Source organism: Crinia signifera, chromosome 1, assembly GCF_055691185.1.
Source record: "Crinia signifera chromosome 1, ASM5569118v1, whole genome shotgun sequence".
Taxonomy (NCBI): Eukaryota; Metazoa; Chordata; class Amphibia; order Anura; family Myobatrachidae; genus Crinia; species Crinia signifera.
Window position 1 is genome coordinate 401,089,257 of NC_139217.1, and position 17,436 is coordinate 401,106,692.

Here is a 17,436-nt window from a genome sequence, read left to right on the forward strand (position 1 = left end):
AAACCTGGTCGCAGGACGCTGCGAATGAGCAGCTGTGCAATCATGTCTGAATTAGGCCATAAATTCTGCTGAGTTAGTCACACGTGCTGGCAGCTTTGATAGTTTTGTGTTTCAAAGTTCTCACTTCCATATTTGAATAGAGAAATAAATGCTTCCCACACACAGAAAGGTAGTTGTAATATACTAACCACAGGGTTTCCTTAAGGGCTTTCACTCAGTTGATCTGACAAGTTGATATGATTCATTAGTCTATGAGTGAACTATGGGAATCCCTGTGACTAAAATGAGTTGTTGGCATTATACAACATTGTTTTCCTTAGGAAGACATTCATTGATTAAAATATAATATGGACAGGAATTTCAGCGCAGTTAGGACTGGAGCAGGTAATGGACTGGGGTAAAAAAAAAATAGGCATTTTTGCCTGCAGTGTGCGTAGGATTAAATGGACTTGCAAATGTTCTCTCTACAGATTTTAGATCCAAAATTCATTTTAGCTGTGTTATAAATTCTGATGTCTACAGTAGTACAGGATATACTTGCCGACTTTTGCTGGCTGCCTTCTGGGAGAGGGCAGCCATCTCTGTTATGCAGGGGGGCGGGGCCATCACCGGGAGTTAAAAAGAGGCGTATTGGGGGGCGGCGCCACAGACGGATTGTCCTGTTGGTGGGCGTGGTTACAGTGATAGCTTCATTTTAGCCACGCCCCCCCACGCGCAATGTTGGTATTTAAGGCATTGCACTTTGGGGGGCTGGGTTAAAATGACGCAATCGCGTGATTTTACCCACGGACTCCCCCGCCGAAGGGCGGATCGCGGGAGATTGGGGTTTATGCGGGAGGGTTGCCCCCCTTTCCGGGGGGTCGGGAGCGGACCCGGTTTCCAGGACCCTCCCGGCCATTCCGGGAGGGTAGGAAACCCTGGTACAGGATGAGTCTTCTTCCTATATTTGCTGAGACTGTTAGAATATGTTAGTAATTGATTTTGCCTTAGTGGGACTGAAATGAAAACTGGGTACTTGTTTCCTAGCACGGCCACAATCGCGGGCATCGGGTGTAATTTTTAGTGGTCTGCGACGCGACCGACGCGATGCCCACGATTTTCCCATTGAAATGCATTGAAAAAAGTAAAAATCGCGTCGGTCGCGTCGTATGCGGCTAAAAAAGGCTTAAATGGTCCAGACGCGATGCCCCCGATTTCCCATAGGAAACAATGTTAAATGCCTCAATTTACCCGCGATGCCCCCGATTTCCCATAGGAAACAATGTTAAATGCCTCAATTTCACCAATTCATCATAGGGAACAATGGTAAATGGGCCAGAAACCCCCAAAAACACCCCTGAACAGTGAAATGTCCCCCCAAAAGTAGTTTACGCCACCCCATGATCAACGCGAACCCGAAGCGTGGCAAGCGCAGTGAGCCTGCGAGGGGCGGCGGTACGCGTCCGCCGACCTTTTCATACCCCCACTATCCACGTCGGCGTGGAGTTGAGAATAGAATAGTGTGGCGAGCGCAGCGAGCCCCCGAGCCCGAAGCGTGGCGAGCGCAGTAAATGATTGTTAAGGTCCAGATGTGGGCCCACCTGGATCGGTGATGCCCACATCTCGACATCAACCACCAGCTAAATGTAAATACGGCTCTAATTTAAACTACCGTTCTCTCCGCCGAACCAAATAAGCCGACAACAACTAAACGGATAACTTGCGAACGACTTCCTAAAGCAACCCCCTGACCTTAAGGGCAAGTGGCCCCTTTGAAAAGTCCGCTTCGAAATTGTGCCGTTGTCATGGACGCTGGCAGGTGGCCGGTCCTAGGCAAATAATGGTGGGGTTACAATATTATGTCAGGATATTCCATGGCAGAACGTAAATTCTAGGACATGAAAGATGCTGAATCAGCCTAAACTTCCCTTTAACCTTCTTGGGTACCACCCCAATAGGGGACAAAATTAGTCCCTCAACTGGTGGTGTTGAAAATGGGCCTGCCATGCGACCAAGTTTAACCTCGGCCTCAACTTTTTCACAGGTAAACGCGTCCCTTCGCGGGCTTCACAGGTATCCGCGTCCGCTCGCCTCGCTGCGCTCAACCCTGCCCCCATCTCACCCTGTCATTGGCTCCGCCCACCCCTGCCTCACTGAACTGGCTGCTAGGTAGTAGGCAACCATGCATAATATAAATGATTTTACTGTGCTTGGCTGGCCAGGGCTTGAAAACAATGAGCGTTCAGAGGACCATCTACAACCAGAGGTATGCGGTCGTATGGACGAGAGTAAAAAAAGGTTTACAGTCAATTGGTGGACCACTATTGGTCGACAGGCCAAAGGTCGACACAAAAAAAGTTGACATGCATTAAGTTAACATAGACAACAGGTCGACACAAGCCAAAGGTAAAAATTTTAAAAGGTGAGTCAGTTTATGATGGTGACTGTTGAGCCCCCTGTTTATTTATTTAAGCATGTGGTCACAGGCCACTGCACTCCAACCTGGGAATGGCCAGTGAGATGGTTTCCTCTATGTACTGTATATATTTGGGTTCATTTTTAATTAACCATTCTGTGATCATAGCTTTCTCATGCACCCCAGGTAAAGTCATTTATCCTAAACCTGTGACATCTGCCCCCTTAGTGCTAATTGAGGAGTTGTGTTGGTGATTCTCACCTTTAAAAGCCATAAGGTAGTTGGCAGGGGAGCTCTAAAAGTGTGTAACTCGCCGCAGCCATTCGCCAGGGTTTGCATATGAGCAGAAGTACGCATGTGCAAACCCCGACTCCTGGGGCAGGGTCCAAATTCGGATCACTGCGTGTGATCGGGGCCGGTGCAAGGCACCGGAGCGCCCCAGGCGAGTCGGGGTGGGGGCGCCCCGGTGCCGGGGGGGGGTGTGTGTGTGTGTACCTGTCCTGCGGCTGTGTATATAAAGCTTGTGGCGACGGCGGCAGTGGGGGGTCCCTGCAGTCAAAAAATAACGAGCGCTATCCGCCTGACTACGCGGAAGCGCTTCTGTTGTGAAAACACTGGGCGCACGGCGCACGCTGATTGGCTGAATCTCAGCCAATCAGCGTGCGGCCAGTGTTTCCACAACAGAAGCGCTTCCGCGTAGCCAGGCGGATAGCGCTCGTTATTTCTTGACTGCAGGGACCCCCCGCTGCAGCCGCTGCCGCAAGCTTTATATACACAGCCACAGGACAGGTACCCCCGCGGCACGGGGGGGGGGGGGGGGGGGGGGGGGGGGGGGCGGCGAAATGCCGCCCTCCAGTGGCCGGCGCCCTAGGCAAATGCCTAGATTTGCCTAGTGGTGGCGCCGGCCCTGCGTGTGATCAAGAATTGACCCATATTATCCTTAGCAGACATTAACCCAGCTCTGTGATTTTACGTGGTCTTCTGTTTCACAACTAAGTTGCTGTTATTCCTAAACACTTCCACTTTCTACTATCACTTAAGATGCCCATACAATACTGTGATGTATCTGACCCCCCCCCATGTGCGTATAGCATGTGACCCCGTCCCCCGCCACCAGCAGGGGGGCCGAGTCGAAGGTCGGACGGACAGCAGGTATGACCTCTGGCTCAGGTCCGAAGTACACTGCACCGTGCAACGCACCCAAGGGGTGCATCAAACACCTCCAATTTGAAACAAATCTAACTCTCTGCACATGTTACATCTTCCCCACCTGCAGTGCACATGGTTTTGTCCATTTGAGAAGGAATTTGCCTTTACAAGTGAACCAGAATATCCCCCAGTATGTGTGTGTGTGTGTGTGTGTGTGTGTAAACTCGCTCACCAGTGGCATAACTAGACATTTTGCACCCCCCTGTGCCTGTTCACTCATCAAGCATAGAACTTAGGCGTTTCAGACCTGACACAGGATAGGAGTCAGGGTGCCAGGTTCTCTTGATGCCAATGGTAGCAGGCAGGCTCTAGGGAATTACAGATATGGTAGTAGGATTGGTGCAGTGTAATAGTTAGATTCACGGACACTAGAAACAAATTATAAGGAGGAGGAGCCTTTGATCACCGCAGCCACTAGTCACTGAATAGATGAAGTGCACACAGAATCTATAAGGGAAGGGGGCCGGGGCTGCTCAACTGCACAGGCCACCCTGAAATTATAAAAAGGGGGTTATAGTGATCAGCCACACCCCTGTCTCCCAATGCCCGCCCCTTCTCAGCCACTTCCCTATTTTCAGGCACGACAAGTCCTGCTTGCAAGGCAACAAAAGATGGGAGGTACAGTATGCATACTACAGGCTCATTAAAAATGAAAACTGTAGATGGTTCAATGAAATACACTCTGAAGATAATGATTTTAATACATTATTAGAAATAGGGATGGGGTTCTATATTTGTCCTCTGTTTCTTATTTTACAATATCTTACAGATGTTTCATTTAGTTGTAGTGTAATACCCCGACAGGTGTAATTTTGGTTCACCAGAGAGGTGAGAAGTTATCCCAAACACAAATCACATCTCTATTATATTTATTCAAAGAAGAGAATATACCCCTTTCACACCGCACTTGTTAAACGGTATATTGCCGTTTTTTCCATTTTAAAACGTTTTAGGCTGCAGTGGGAAAGTTCATTTACCGGTTAAAGATAACCGGTATTTCAAAACGATTAAAAAGATACTTTTTTATGCAGTGAGAATGGCTCTAAAATGGTATTTAGTAAAAACAACAGACTACAGACCTGTGATAGGCTGGCTGTCTTGAAACGTGTTCAGGGGATTAAACGGGTTGACTGATGTGAATGGTATTTAAACGGTATTTAAAACGGTAATCTACTGCATTGAATGTGAAGGCTCAGACCCGTTTTAAATACTGTTTCAAAACGTTTAGGCAGTGTGAAAGTGGTATAAGATTGTTTGTTTTAACTAGGACATGCAGTGTACATAAATAGTCCTTTTCTTTACTTTGAGTTCTAGTGTTAAATATACACATTGACATTTATACACACGCATAACTTAACTACATAAACACAAACACACACACACACACACACTACAGTACTCACACTAAAGAAGAATGATAGTATAAACCTACAGTAATGTTGCTTTCCCACTACAGAAACGGGTAAAGACCCAGTATTGTTAAATGGGACTTTAAATGTGTCTAGCCTGAAATCCCTTTCACACTGCATGTTGTAAACGGTATATTACTGTTTAATTACCATTTCTGTACCATTCACATTAAAGCCATTTTGAAAGGTACAAAAACGGTAATTCACCAGTAATATACCACGTGTCCCCTGGTACCAGTCCTGCCCCCCCGTACCTGGCAGCTGGTACCCCTGCTCACCCCCCTGCCCTGGTACCCCCCCGGCACCTGGTACCCTGCTCCCCCCGTCCCCTGGTACCGAAAATTACATATGCACATATCTAATTAGCCGCTAATTAAATAAGTGCATATTTAATGAACGGCTCGCTATTTCCAATTCGCGGCAGGGACCCCCCCGCCGATGAAATGACAATCTCCTAATGGACCCGCTTCCTCCTCCTGAGCATGGACCACGCTGCCCGGATCCCCAGTGCCCCCGCTGTCTGTGCACCAGCTGCAGCCTCCTCCTGCATCAAACTCCTGCATGATGCTTTCATGCATCAGTCTGGGACCTGTGGACTAGGAGGCCTGGAATGCCCGCTGCCTACTCTGCCTACCATGCTTCCCCGCTGCCCGGATGGATCACTGCCAGGTACCAGGGGAGGGGGGGGGGGGTTGCGGGGGTACCTGGGGAGGGGGGTACCATATGCAAGGTACCAGGGGGGGAGGGGTACCAGCTGCAAGGGACCAGGGGAGGGGTACCAGCTGCCGGGTACCAGGGGGGGTCAGGACAGGTACCAGGGGAGGGGGAAGACTAGTGTGGGATCTTAAATACTGTCTCACTGCATAAAAAACGGCTCTGAAACGTGTAGGACTCTGCTTTTTAAACGTTTTGAAATACCGGTTATCTTTAACCGGTAAATCAACTCTGGCACTTTCCCACTGCAGCCTTAAGTGTTTTGAAATGTGAAAAAAAATATACCATTTAACAAGTGCAGTGTGAAAGGGGTATGAATTTATCCAAATGAAATACGGAAGTACAGAAATACAAATTGATACAAAGACTCTTCAGCTTTCACTCAGACACCTCTCAATAGTAGTTATGTAATCGCTCTTTGCATGTTGCAACAATTGACTTTAAAGCTTTAATATTTAATCTCATACCCCTTTCACATCGCACTTTTAAAATGGTATATTGCCGTTTTTTTTCCATTTTAGGCTGCAATGTGAAAGTGACAGAGTTGATTTAACGGTTAAAGTTAACCGGTATTTCAACACGGTTAAAAAGCAGAGTCCTACACGTTTTAAAGCCGTTTTTTTGGCAGTTTGAACAGCTCTATTTCAATGGCTTGAAACGTGTTTGAATGGTATTTAATGATTTTTAAAACGGTTTTCACCTGCAATGTGAAAGGTCTCAAGGCTCAGACCCGTTTTAAAGTCCCATTTAAGAATACCGTGTCATTACCCATTTCTGCAATGTGAAAGCAGTATTTGTAACCCACACACATCTCAATGAACCCTTTTTAGTCTATGTACATTGCCATATACAGTGGTTAAAGATTATTTTGTGAAGTTTTATTGCATCCGCTTTACTCAGCAACTTTTCCTGAAATGCATGCTCTGTTTGCCACAGATTTTTATAGAAAAAGTGGAGAGAGATAAAGTACCTACTAATCAGTCCCTAACTGTTACAGACAGTGTTTGAAAAATGACAGTTATGGGCTGTCTGGTTGGTACTATCCATATCTCCCAACTTTTCTTTCGGTGGGAGAGGGACATATCCGCACACCCAGACTTATGGGTGTAGCCTCATGGTTTGGGGGTGTGGTTAAACAGAGCAGCAAGTGGCAGGGTGACTCCCAACTACCTCCCACCTTGGGACATTGCAGGTGGGGTTACAGCAGGGCTGGGCAACACCGGCCCTCCAGATGTTGATGAACTACACATCCCAGGATGCTTTGCATTAGTTTTGCTATGTGGCCATGCTGAAACTGATGCAAGGCATGCTGGGATGTGTAGTTCATCAACATCTGGAGGGCCGGTGTTGCCCAGCCCTGGGTTACAGTAACAACAAATCATTAGGAGTTGGGAAGTATGCTTTATCACTCACTACTTTATCACTTTTTGAACCTTAATACATCTAGTCCACACTTGGTTATCTCATGTAGGTACAATCCGCTGTGAATCTTGCTTTCAATACTATTTATGGCAGGCTCCAGTTTTAAATAGTTACATTTATCCGAGTATACAGTACATTTGCTGTTCTCTTCCATAGCTCACACAATCAAATGGAATTGAGGGTAAAATGTACCTTTTGCAGATGACACAAAGGTATGCAACAGGGTAGACACACCAGGAGGGGTAAAACAAATGATTGATGATCTAGGTAGATTAGCGGAGTTGTCAAGAGCATTGGGCTGCAGTGCCCAAAGTCTGCAGCCAAGGTAGAGGTGCAGCACTCAGACTAATACCCCTTTTTCACCAAAAACCCTGGCCGGAACCTGGTCTTTGAACACTGGAGTTTCCAGGATCTGACCCTGCTTTATACCCCATTTACACAGCACTTTGACCTGGGTCTGCACCATTTACACTGAACCTGGGTCAGTCCTGCTTTTTCTTGTGGATGTCATTAAAAATGCTTGCGTGTTGCCAAGGGGGTGTGTGTGTGTGAAATTGCTCGTTCCGCTGATGTCAGCCACCCGGTGAGAGCGGGTGCTGGACACAGCAAGGGGAAGCGCCAGCGTGCTGCACATGGAAGGAGGGAGGAAGAGGTGGATCTTGCATCAGTTAAGGTATTTAAGTCTTGCTGTTTTTTGGCTTGATAAAGGGGTGCAGCCACGAAACGTTGCCTCATGTTGTATTAAACATATTAGTTCACCTATATCTACGTCTCTGAGTGCTGCCTGTATTGCTGATATATATATATATATATATATATATAAATGGACAGTGACCCCAAGTGCGCCACAAGGAAGCAGCTACTCTATAAGTCACCCCTGTTAGCGGGAGATGAAAAAGAAATGTAGACACCAAAATATAGAGAGCGCTGATATAGTCCACCACCTGATTAAAGTGCAGTGTTTCAAAGCATAATTTATATTCAATACAACTATATGTCATAAAAAAAATACTTTTTATAAAAAGGTTTTCCTTTAAAATTTCTTTGTTGTATTAAATAATTTCTTTCAAGTCGCCGTGTTAAACCAACGCGTTTTGCCCTTTTACAAAGGTTCCTCAGGGGTTTTTTGGTATACACAGCAAGAATAATGTAAAATCAGACACTGGTGTACAATGGCGGTCTTAATCAGACATCCCACAATCTAAAACAGTAGAAAATCCAATCGCCATGATACAGGGAATGGATCCTTTCAATTTCCCAACTTAGAGCAATTAAAATTGATGGAAAGCCATGTGCCGGATGGAAACCGCCTCGCAATGTTCCACACTCAAAATGGAACTTTTCTCTATAAAAATGGGGACTCGAGTTTCCCGACAACAAATGACCAGTTCCTGGCGATAGCTGTAACCCTGTGTGACTTCCACGCCGGCGTGCTGCACGTGGAAGGAGGGAGGAAGAGGTGGATCTTGCATCAGTTAAGGTATTTAAGTTTTTGCTCTGTCACTCACTTGGCTTGATAAAGGGGTGCAGCCCCGAAACGTTGCCTCATGTTGTATTAAACCTGTTGGTTCACCTATATCTACGTCTCTGAGTGCCGCCTGTATTGGATATATATATATATATATATATATATATATATATATATATATATATATACACACACAGTATATATATACTGTAGAAAGTCACCGGCACTCCCAGCCTCACAATGACCTGAAATGTTTACTTTATATAGGAAATATAATCTTTTTTTTCCTACAACATTTGTTATTTGAGTTTATATAAGAAATATGAGCAACACTGGCATTTTTATCGAGATGTTGGCATTTTTAGCAGATGTTGGCTCTCAAAGGGTTAATATATTTTCACTAAACATATACATGGTCTAATGACAGAAACAACAGTAATGTTACAATTCTACTGATCGCAAAAGGAAAAAAAATATATTTAGTTTTTTAATTAAACGGACCAAAAAAAGTATACGGAAAAGAAACCAATAACATTTTACTTAGACTTTAATCACATAGAATCAAAGGTCTCAAACAGGACAAATATATGTTTTCTTTTTTTAAGAGGTGTGAAATTTCAAATGCAATCAAAACAAAAGTTCAAAAGCTTACATAAGAGTGAGAGAATAGCCAACACTTCCTGTATCAGTTTACAGTTAATATCAACTAAACACTCCCTTGTCAAAGTTAAAACAGACTGAAGAAATTCCTAAGTCTTGCAGCAACCTATTTGCATCATAGGTGCAATAGCTGAAGACACCGATACTGCACTGGAGTCATAATATGATGTACTTTGATAACACAATAATGACACATTCACTACATTTGTATACATGTTTGTTAGAATTTACTATAAGATGTCTCATCAAGGTCATAGTCACAGTAGAGATTTTTAGGATATTATTGTTATTTACGATGTATACTGTGGGCTGTTTGAAGCAGTGTGTAAAGCTGGGTACACACTTATATCGGGTGACCAACCATTGATTGTATATTTGTGTATGCAGAAGCATTAGCCGATGCTAGATCATTAGAAGATAAACAGCTTTTAATGCTCCAGGAGGTCGCCTCTTACATGCTGCACATGTTGATCTCCCGATCCCCATCTGTTACCGCCCCTGCCTCAAAAGGGGTCTTGGTCTTTTTACAACAACAAAATAGTAAAAAGAAATCCGACGGTACAATAAAAGTTTTTTATAGTTAAATTAATGAATATTTATATTTAGGGACCATTTAACAGATATCCACTTGACCTCATTTACATTTTTTTACATTATGTTTGTTATAACAAAAAAAAAAAGCCTTATATTGTCTCACATAAAAGAGAAACTTATTATAACATTTGCAAAATACATTTACAAAGTTTCAAAACTTTAAGGTTTCATTTTGTAATTATAGAGCTAGTAGCGCAGGTTATGGTTTTGCTTTACCGCCAATTTTCTGCAGAGGAATGTCAAAATGGCTGATTACAGCATACTACACTGGGATCGGTGACAGCAGCTTACGCACAGTCAGTGTTTTATCTAAATTAATTTCCTTTTAGATAAGCATGGGTCCTTGGGCTAGGGTCCTTTATGGAACTAGCAGCTGCATTGTCCTAACATAAATATCTTGGCTTTTATTCACATATACTGTGTATATGTGTATATATATATATATATATATATATATATATATATATAAACACTCCAAAAAGAAATGGCACTCCAGAGGCAAAGATAATTTCAAAACATAGAAACGTGTTCATCATCCTTGGGCACTGGGGCCGGTTGTTCATTTATTAATGAGTGAGGGCAGATTTGGAGTATATATATATATATATATATATATACACATACATACATACATACATACATAGATACACACACACACACACACACACACACACACACACACACACACACACTAGTTAAAAGCCCGTCAAAATGATTGCTTGTGCAATGTACTTTCACTTTAAGCTGTGGCACTTTCTGTTATGACATCTTTTAACACACAAAGGGGAATATTCAATCCAGGATTCCGGCTGGCAGAATCCTGGAAAGTTTTAGTTTCTCTCGACTGCAACTCGACAGCCAGAATTCAATGTTCCGGCTGCTGAGTGTCTGAAAGTCCGAGGATTAGCAAAAACGGCCTTGAGTTTGACAATCTGTGGCCGTTTACAATACCGATCTTATTAAAAAGTCAGATCTGACACCCTTCAGTGTCATTAATATACCAAAGAAAAAAACAGCGCTGACTTACAATAGTTAAAATCAAATGAAACCAAATGGAAATTGGACTGATTTTACATTAAAATAAATACATTTTATGGTGCTTGTTTCCTAGCACGGCGCCCACGATTTTAATCTTATTACATCGTTTTGATCGCATCGATCGCATGCGACCAGATCGCACGCGATGCGATCAAAACGATGATTTCATTGTACATGCACCCTGATGGGTGATTAGTATGTTATATGCACCCCCATTGTTAACGCCACCGCCACTATTAACGCCAACCCGAAGCGTGGCGAGCGCAGCGGTACGCCTCCTCCAACCTTTTCATACCCCCACTATCCACGTCGGCGTGGAGTTGAATTTATATAGTGTGCCGAGCGCAGCGAGCCACCGAGCCCAAATCGTGGCGAGCGCAGCGAGCCCCGCATGGGGACGCGTATAACTTCACATGTATTCCGCGTGCGCTCGCCACGCTTCGGGCTCGGTGGCTCGCTACACTATACAAGATCAACTCCACACTGACGTGGATAGTGGGGGTATGAAAAGGTCGGAGGACGCGTACCGTCGCCCCTCGCGGGCTCGCTGTGCTCGCCACGCTTCGGGTTGGCGTTAATAGTGGCTGTGACTTTAACAATGGGGGTGCATATAACATACTAATCACCATTCAGGGTGCATGTACAATGAAATCATCGTTTTGGTCGCATCGATCGCATTGCATGCCATTTTAATGGCATGCGATGCGATTTTAAAATTGTACAGTGCGGCTCTTAGGACCCGAAAATCAGTTCCCATTGCATACCACTAATTAAGGCATGCGATGGGCGCCGTGCTAGGAAACAAGTACCCATTTTATTTAATACAATGAAAACCGTATGGGGGAATTGCTGGTATTTGATGCAAATTAGCCTCACTTACATTTCATGGACTGATCCGGATCAGCCTCAAAACATCTTTTGGACCCCATATTGGCACAGCTTTTTGGACCCTGCCATCTGCATTAAAGGATCCCTAGAATTCCATCTTTGACTGCAACCTTTGGGTGTACTCCCCTACTCTTGGGCGGTGACTCGGCCTAGTGCATTCAGGCCTGGAGTCCCTGGGAGGAACAAGACTCACCACAGTCTTCAACTAACAGGTGGACAGTAAAATTTATTCCTCGCACTTGCACTTTTTATGGTCCCGATTTGAGGTATAATAGGAACAGACAGCCCCCTTTCCTCCCCATTTCATATGTGAGGCTAATTTGCATCAAATCCCAGCAATTCCCCCATACAGTTTTCATTGTATTAAATAAAATGTATTTATTTTAATGTAAAATCAGTCCAATTTCCATTTGGTTTTATTTGATTTTAACTATTGTAAGTCAGCGCTGCTTTTTTCTTTGGTATATATACAGTTCAGGTCTGACTAACCTGACATGCTTAGCAGCTGCCAGTGATCCAGCTCAAGTTCAAGCGCCACCTTCCCCTTCCCCTTCCCCAACCCGTGGCTCTTGAGCCTCATGCGGCTCTCCCTTTGGTAAAGTGCGGCTCCTGCTCCCACTGCTGCCCGCCGGCCGTCCCAGTGCCCCCTGCTGCCGGTTCCCTGAATCCCTTCTCCTTCTGAGGGGAGGAGAGTGCGCATCGCGCATCTCTCCTACCCCTTACTGTGCATCCTTGTGACTGGGCCGTCTGCCAATCAGAGCTTGCGGGCCAGCAGCCAATCAGGAGCCGGCCAGCGAGCTTCGATTGGTGGACGGCCCAGTCACAGGGAAGTGAGGGGGAAGGAGACGCGCGGTGTGCTGTGCTCTCCTCCCATCGGTGACATGACAGGAGGACTGCAGGGGGACACCAGACTGTCCTCTCCCCGCCGACAGCAGCAGCAGCAACAATGGTGAGTGCTGCTGCTGGGGAATTTGCACTGTGGGGGCATAGCAGTTTGTGGCACTGTGGGGGCATAGCAGTTTGCGGCACTGTGGGGGCATAGCAGTTTGTGGGACTGTGGGGGCATAACAGCTTTCTGGCACCGTAGGGGCATACCCGGCACCGTGTGGTGTATACCTGGCACCGTGGGGGGCATATGTGTATCTGGCACTATTGGGGGCATATGTATATATGGCACTGCACTATTGGAGGCATATTTGTATCACACCCACCCAAGGGGTCAAAATAGACTACACCCCTTTTTTTGGCGCATGCGCCTTCGGGACGCGCATGATGCCAGCTCTTTAGCTTGACTACCGATATTTTTCGGCTCTTTACCTCAGCAATGGAGCTCAAAAACGCGTTTCTCCGCCTTGCGTATCTGTCGGCGGCTTCCTCAAACTGAGGAAGCCGCCGACAGATACGCAAGGCGGAGAAACGCGTTTTTGAGCTCCATTGCGGCAATATCCATCTATAAAGTTCTTCCAGCCGAGTCATATCCACAGTGGACAGCTGCTATCCAGTTCATTCACTTGTAAAAGAGGATCAGTGACGTGCCATCCACAGAATTACATCTGCTTCAGGAGGCATCCATATCCTTAAATTTATTGCTGGAGAACACTGACTTTGACCAGGACTGGTAACTATACCAAGGATTATAAATCTTAAACAAAGAATTATTATCATGCCATAAAGCCTGCCAAATTGCCTTATAACACCCAGCCAGCCATTTATGTTATGTGTTGTTTGTCATGTATGTGGATTTTATGTAATATTGATTGATATGTTGAAGTGCACTTCATAATAATATGTATATTTTTTAATAAATACAAATTTATTATTATAGCAATTGTGTATATTAATATTGTAAAAAATAAGGCAGACCTGCGCTTCTTAAAGTGACAGCGTCCCATATTCTGGGATTAAGTCACTCCCTGTTTGTTTCTCCTACTAATAAGAGGCTACACATCCTCTTAACTAAAGAAGCAGCAGCCTTGCCTTATTTCCTAAATCCGTGATACACATCACCTGGCACAGTGCCCCCCGCGCTCCTAGGTGCCCCTAGGGACACACCCCTTTTTCAGTCATCCAGAAGAATGTATTCAGCGGAGGAGGCATATGCCATGCTTGCCTCTGACTCTGACACAGCCAGTGATGCAAGCGGGGAATTTGAAGGATTCGTCTTAACCTCATCTTCCTCCTCTAGTGATGAGGGACCCCCTCAAAGACGCCCCCGTAGAGCAGCTGAGACCCCCCCCAAATGATTGATCCCGTATGGACCCCACCACCAGACAATTTTGAGCCCCAGGTTCCTGAGTTTTTGGCCATCCCAGGAATCCAATTTGATTCAACAGGTCTCAGAGAAATTGACTTTTTCAAATTATTTTTCTCTGATGATTTTATAAATTTAATGGTGGACCAAAGTAATTTATATGCCCAGCAGTTTATTGCTCAAAACCCCACGTCATCATTTGCTAGGTGGACCCCTGTAGATGCAGTAGAGATGATGATGTTTTGGGGTCTGGTGTTACATATGGGCATAGTAAAAAAGCCAGAAATTAGGCAATATTGGAGTACAGATGTTCTGTACAGCACCCCACTTTACCGTATGGCCATGGCTCGGACTCGTTTTGAGACAATCCTTAAATTTTTACATTACACCGATAATGCACAGTGCCCACCCAGAGATGATCCCACCTTTGACCGGCTATTCAAAGTCAGGCCGGTCATTGATCATTTCAGTGCCAAATTTGCAGAGATGTACATCCCTGAAAAATGTATTTGTATCGACGAGTCCCTTATACATTTTAAAGGAAGGGTTAAATTCCGCCAGTACCTTCCCAGTAAGAGGGCAAGGTATGGCATAAAAATGTATAAACTGTGTGAAAGCACCTCAGGGTACACCCACAGGTTTAGGGTATATGAAGGGAAGGATTCAAGAATTGAACCGCCAGAATGCCCCCCCTCCCTCGTAGGTGTTAGTGGAAAAATTGTCTGGGATTTAGTGCACCCCTTCCTGGATAAAGGTTATCACCTCTATGTGGATAACTTTTACACTAGCATCCCCCTGTTTAAGGCCCTTGGTTCAAGAGGTACAGCAGCTTGCGGTACTGTGCGCAAGAACCAAAGAGGCCTCCCAAAAACGCACATTGCCCAAGTACTGAGAAGGGGTGAAAGCAGGGGAATATGCACCGAAAATATGTTGTTGGTCAAATATAAGGACAAGAGGGATGTCCTTATACTGACAACAATTCACGGAGACAGTACCACCTCCGTCCCTGTACGAGGTACCAGTACCCACACCTCAAAACCTAATTGTATCCTAGATTACAATAAGTACATGGGCGGAGTGGATCTTTCAGATCAGGTACTGAAGCCGTACAGTGCCCTGCGGAAAACAAAAATCTGGTACAAGAAGCTGGCCGTGTATATCATCCAGATGGCACTGTATAACGCTTACGGGCTATTACGTTCTACCAGCCAGAGGGGGACATTTATGCACTTTCAAGAGGAAGTCATAAAGGGCCTAATATTTGGGAACCAGCAGGCAGAGGGCCCCAGTACTTCTAGTACTGGCCCCCGTATTGTACCAGGGCAGCATTTTCCTAACGAAATCCCCTCCACTGCAAAAAAGGGCAGGACACAAAAAAGGTGCAAAGTTTGCTATAAAAAGGGAATAAGAAAGGATACTATTTTCCACTGTGAAACTTGCCCTGACAAACCCGGCCTATGTATAAAGGAGTGTTTTAAAATATACCACACATCTATGGATTATTAGGTTCATCATTTCACCGTGCTTCGGGGGTCTTGCTAATGCCACATAGCACCCACCATTCATTCCACCAGAATCTGAGCTGCAAAATCCAAAAATCACTCCTTCCCTTCTGAGTCCTGCCATGCACCCAAATGGTATTTTTTGGTCACATGTGAGGCATTGCCGTACTCGGGAGAAATTGGGGCACAGATTTTGGGGTGCTTTGTCTCCTTCATTCCTTGTGAAAATGAAAATTTTTGAGCCAGAACTGCATTTTTGTGTAAAAAATTTAATTTTTCATTTTCACTGCCCAGTTGTACCACAATTGGTGAAACCCCTGGGGGTTTGAAATGTACACTATAGCCCTAGATGAATTCCCTGAGGGGTGTAGTTTGCAAAATGGGGTCACTTGTGGGGGGGTTCCACTGTATTGGTGCTTTGGGGGTCTTGCTAATGCGACATAGCACCCACCAACATTCCACCAGAATCTGTGCTGCAAAATCCAAATATCACTCCTTCCCTTCTGAGTCCTGCCATGTTTTGGTCACACATGAGGCATTGCCGTACTCGGGAGAAATTGGGGCACAGATTTTGGGGTGCTTTGTCTCCTTCATTCCTTGTGAAAATGAAAAATTTTGAGCAAGAACTGCATTTTTGTGTAAAAAATTTAATTTTTCATTTTCACTGCCCAGTTGTACCACAATTGGTGAAACCCCTGGGGGTTTGAAATGTACAATATAGCCCTAGATGAATTCCCTGAGGGGTGTAGTTTGCAAAATGGGGTCACTTGTGGGGGGGTTCCACTGTATTGGTGCTTCGGGGGTCTTGCTAATGCGACATAGCACCCACCATTCATTCCACCAGAATCTGTGCTGCAAAATCCAAATATCACTCCTTCCCTTCTGAGTCCTGCCATGCACCCAAATGGTATTTTTTGGTCACATGTGAGGCATTGCCGTACTCGGGAGAAATTGGGGCACAGATTTTGGGGTGCTTGGTCTCCTTCATTCCTTGTGAAAATGAAAAATTTTGAGCCAGAACTGCATTTTTGTGTAAAAAAATTTAATTTTTCATTTGCACAGCCCAGTTGTATCAAAATTGGTGAAACCCCTGGTGGTTTGAAATGTACACTATACCCCTAGATGAATTCCCTGAGGGGTGTAGTTTGCAAAATGGGGTCACTTGTGGGGGGGTTCCACTGTATTGGTGCTTCGGGGGTCTTGCTAATGCGACATAGCACCCACCATTCATTCCACCAGAATCTGTGCTGCAAAATCCAAATATCACTCCTTCCCTTCTGAGTCCTGCCATGCACCCAAATGGTATTTTTTGGTCACATGTGAGGCATTGCCGTACTCGGGAGAAATTGGGGCACAGATTTTGGGGTGCTTTGTCTCCTTCATTCCTTGTGAAAATGAAAAATTTTGAGCCAGAACTGCATTTTTGTGTAAAAAAATGTAATTTTTCATTTGCACAGCCCAGTTGTATCAAAATTGGTGAAACCCCTGGTGGTTTGAAATGTACACTATACCCCTAGATGAATTCCCTGAGGGGTGTAGTTTGCAAAATGGGGTCACTTGTGGGGGGTTCCACTGTATTGGTGCTTTGGGGGTCTTGCTAATGCGACATAGCACCCACCATTCATTCCACCAGAATCTGTGCTGCAAAATCCAAATATCACTCCTTCCCTTCTGAGTCCTGCCATGCACCCAAATGGTATTTTTTGGTCACATGTGAGGCATTGCCGTACTCGGGAGAAATTGGGGCACAGATTTTGGGGTGCTTTTTCTCCTTCAGACCTTGTGAAAATAAAAAATTTTGAGCCAGAACTGCATTTTTGTGTAAAAAATGTAATTTTTAATTTTCACAGCCCAGTTGTACAACTATTGGTGAAACCCCTGGGGGT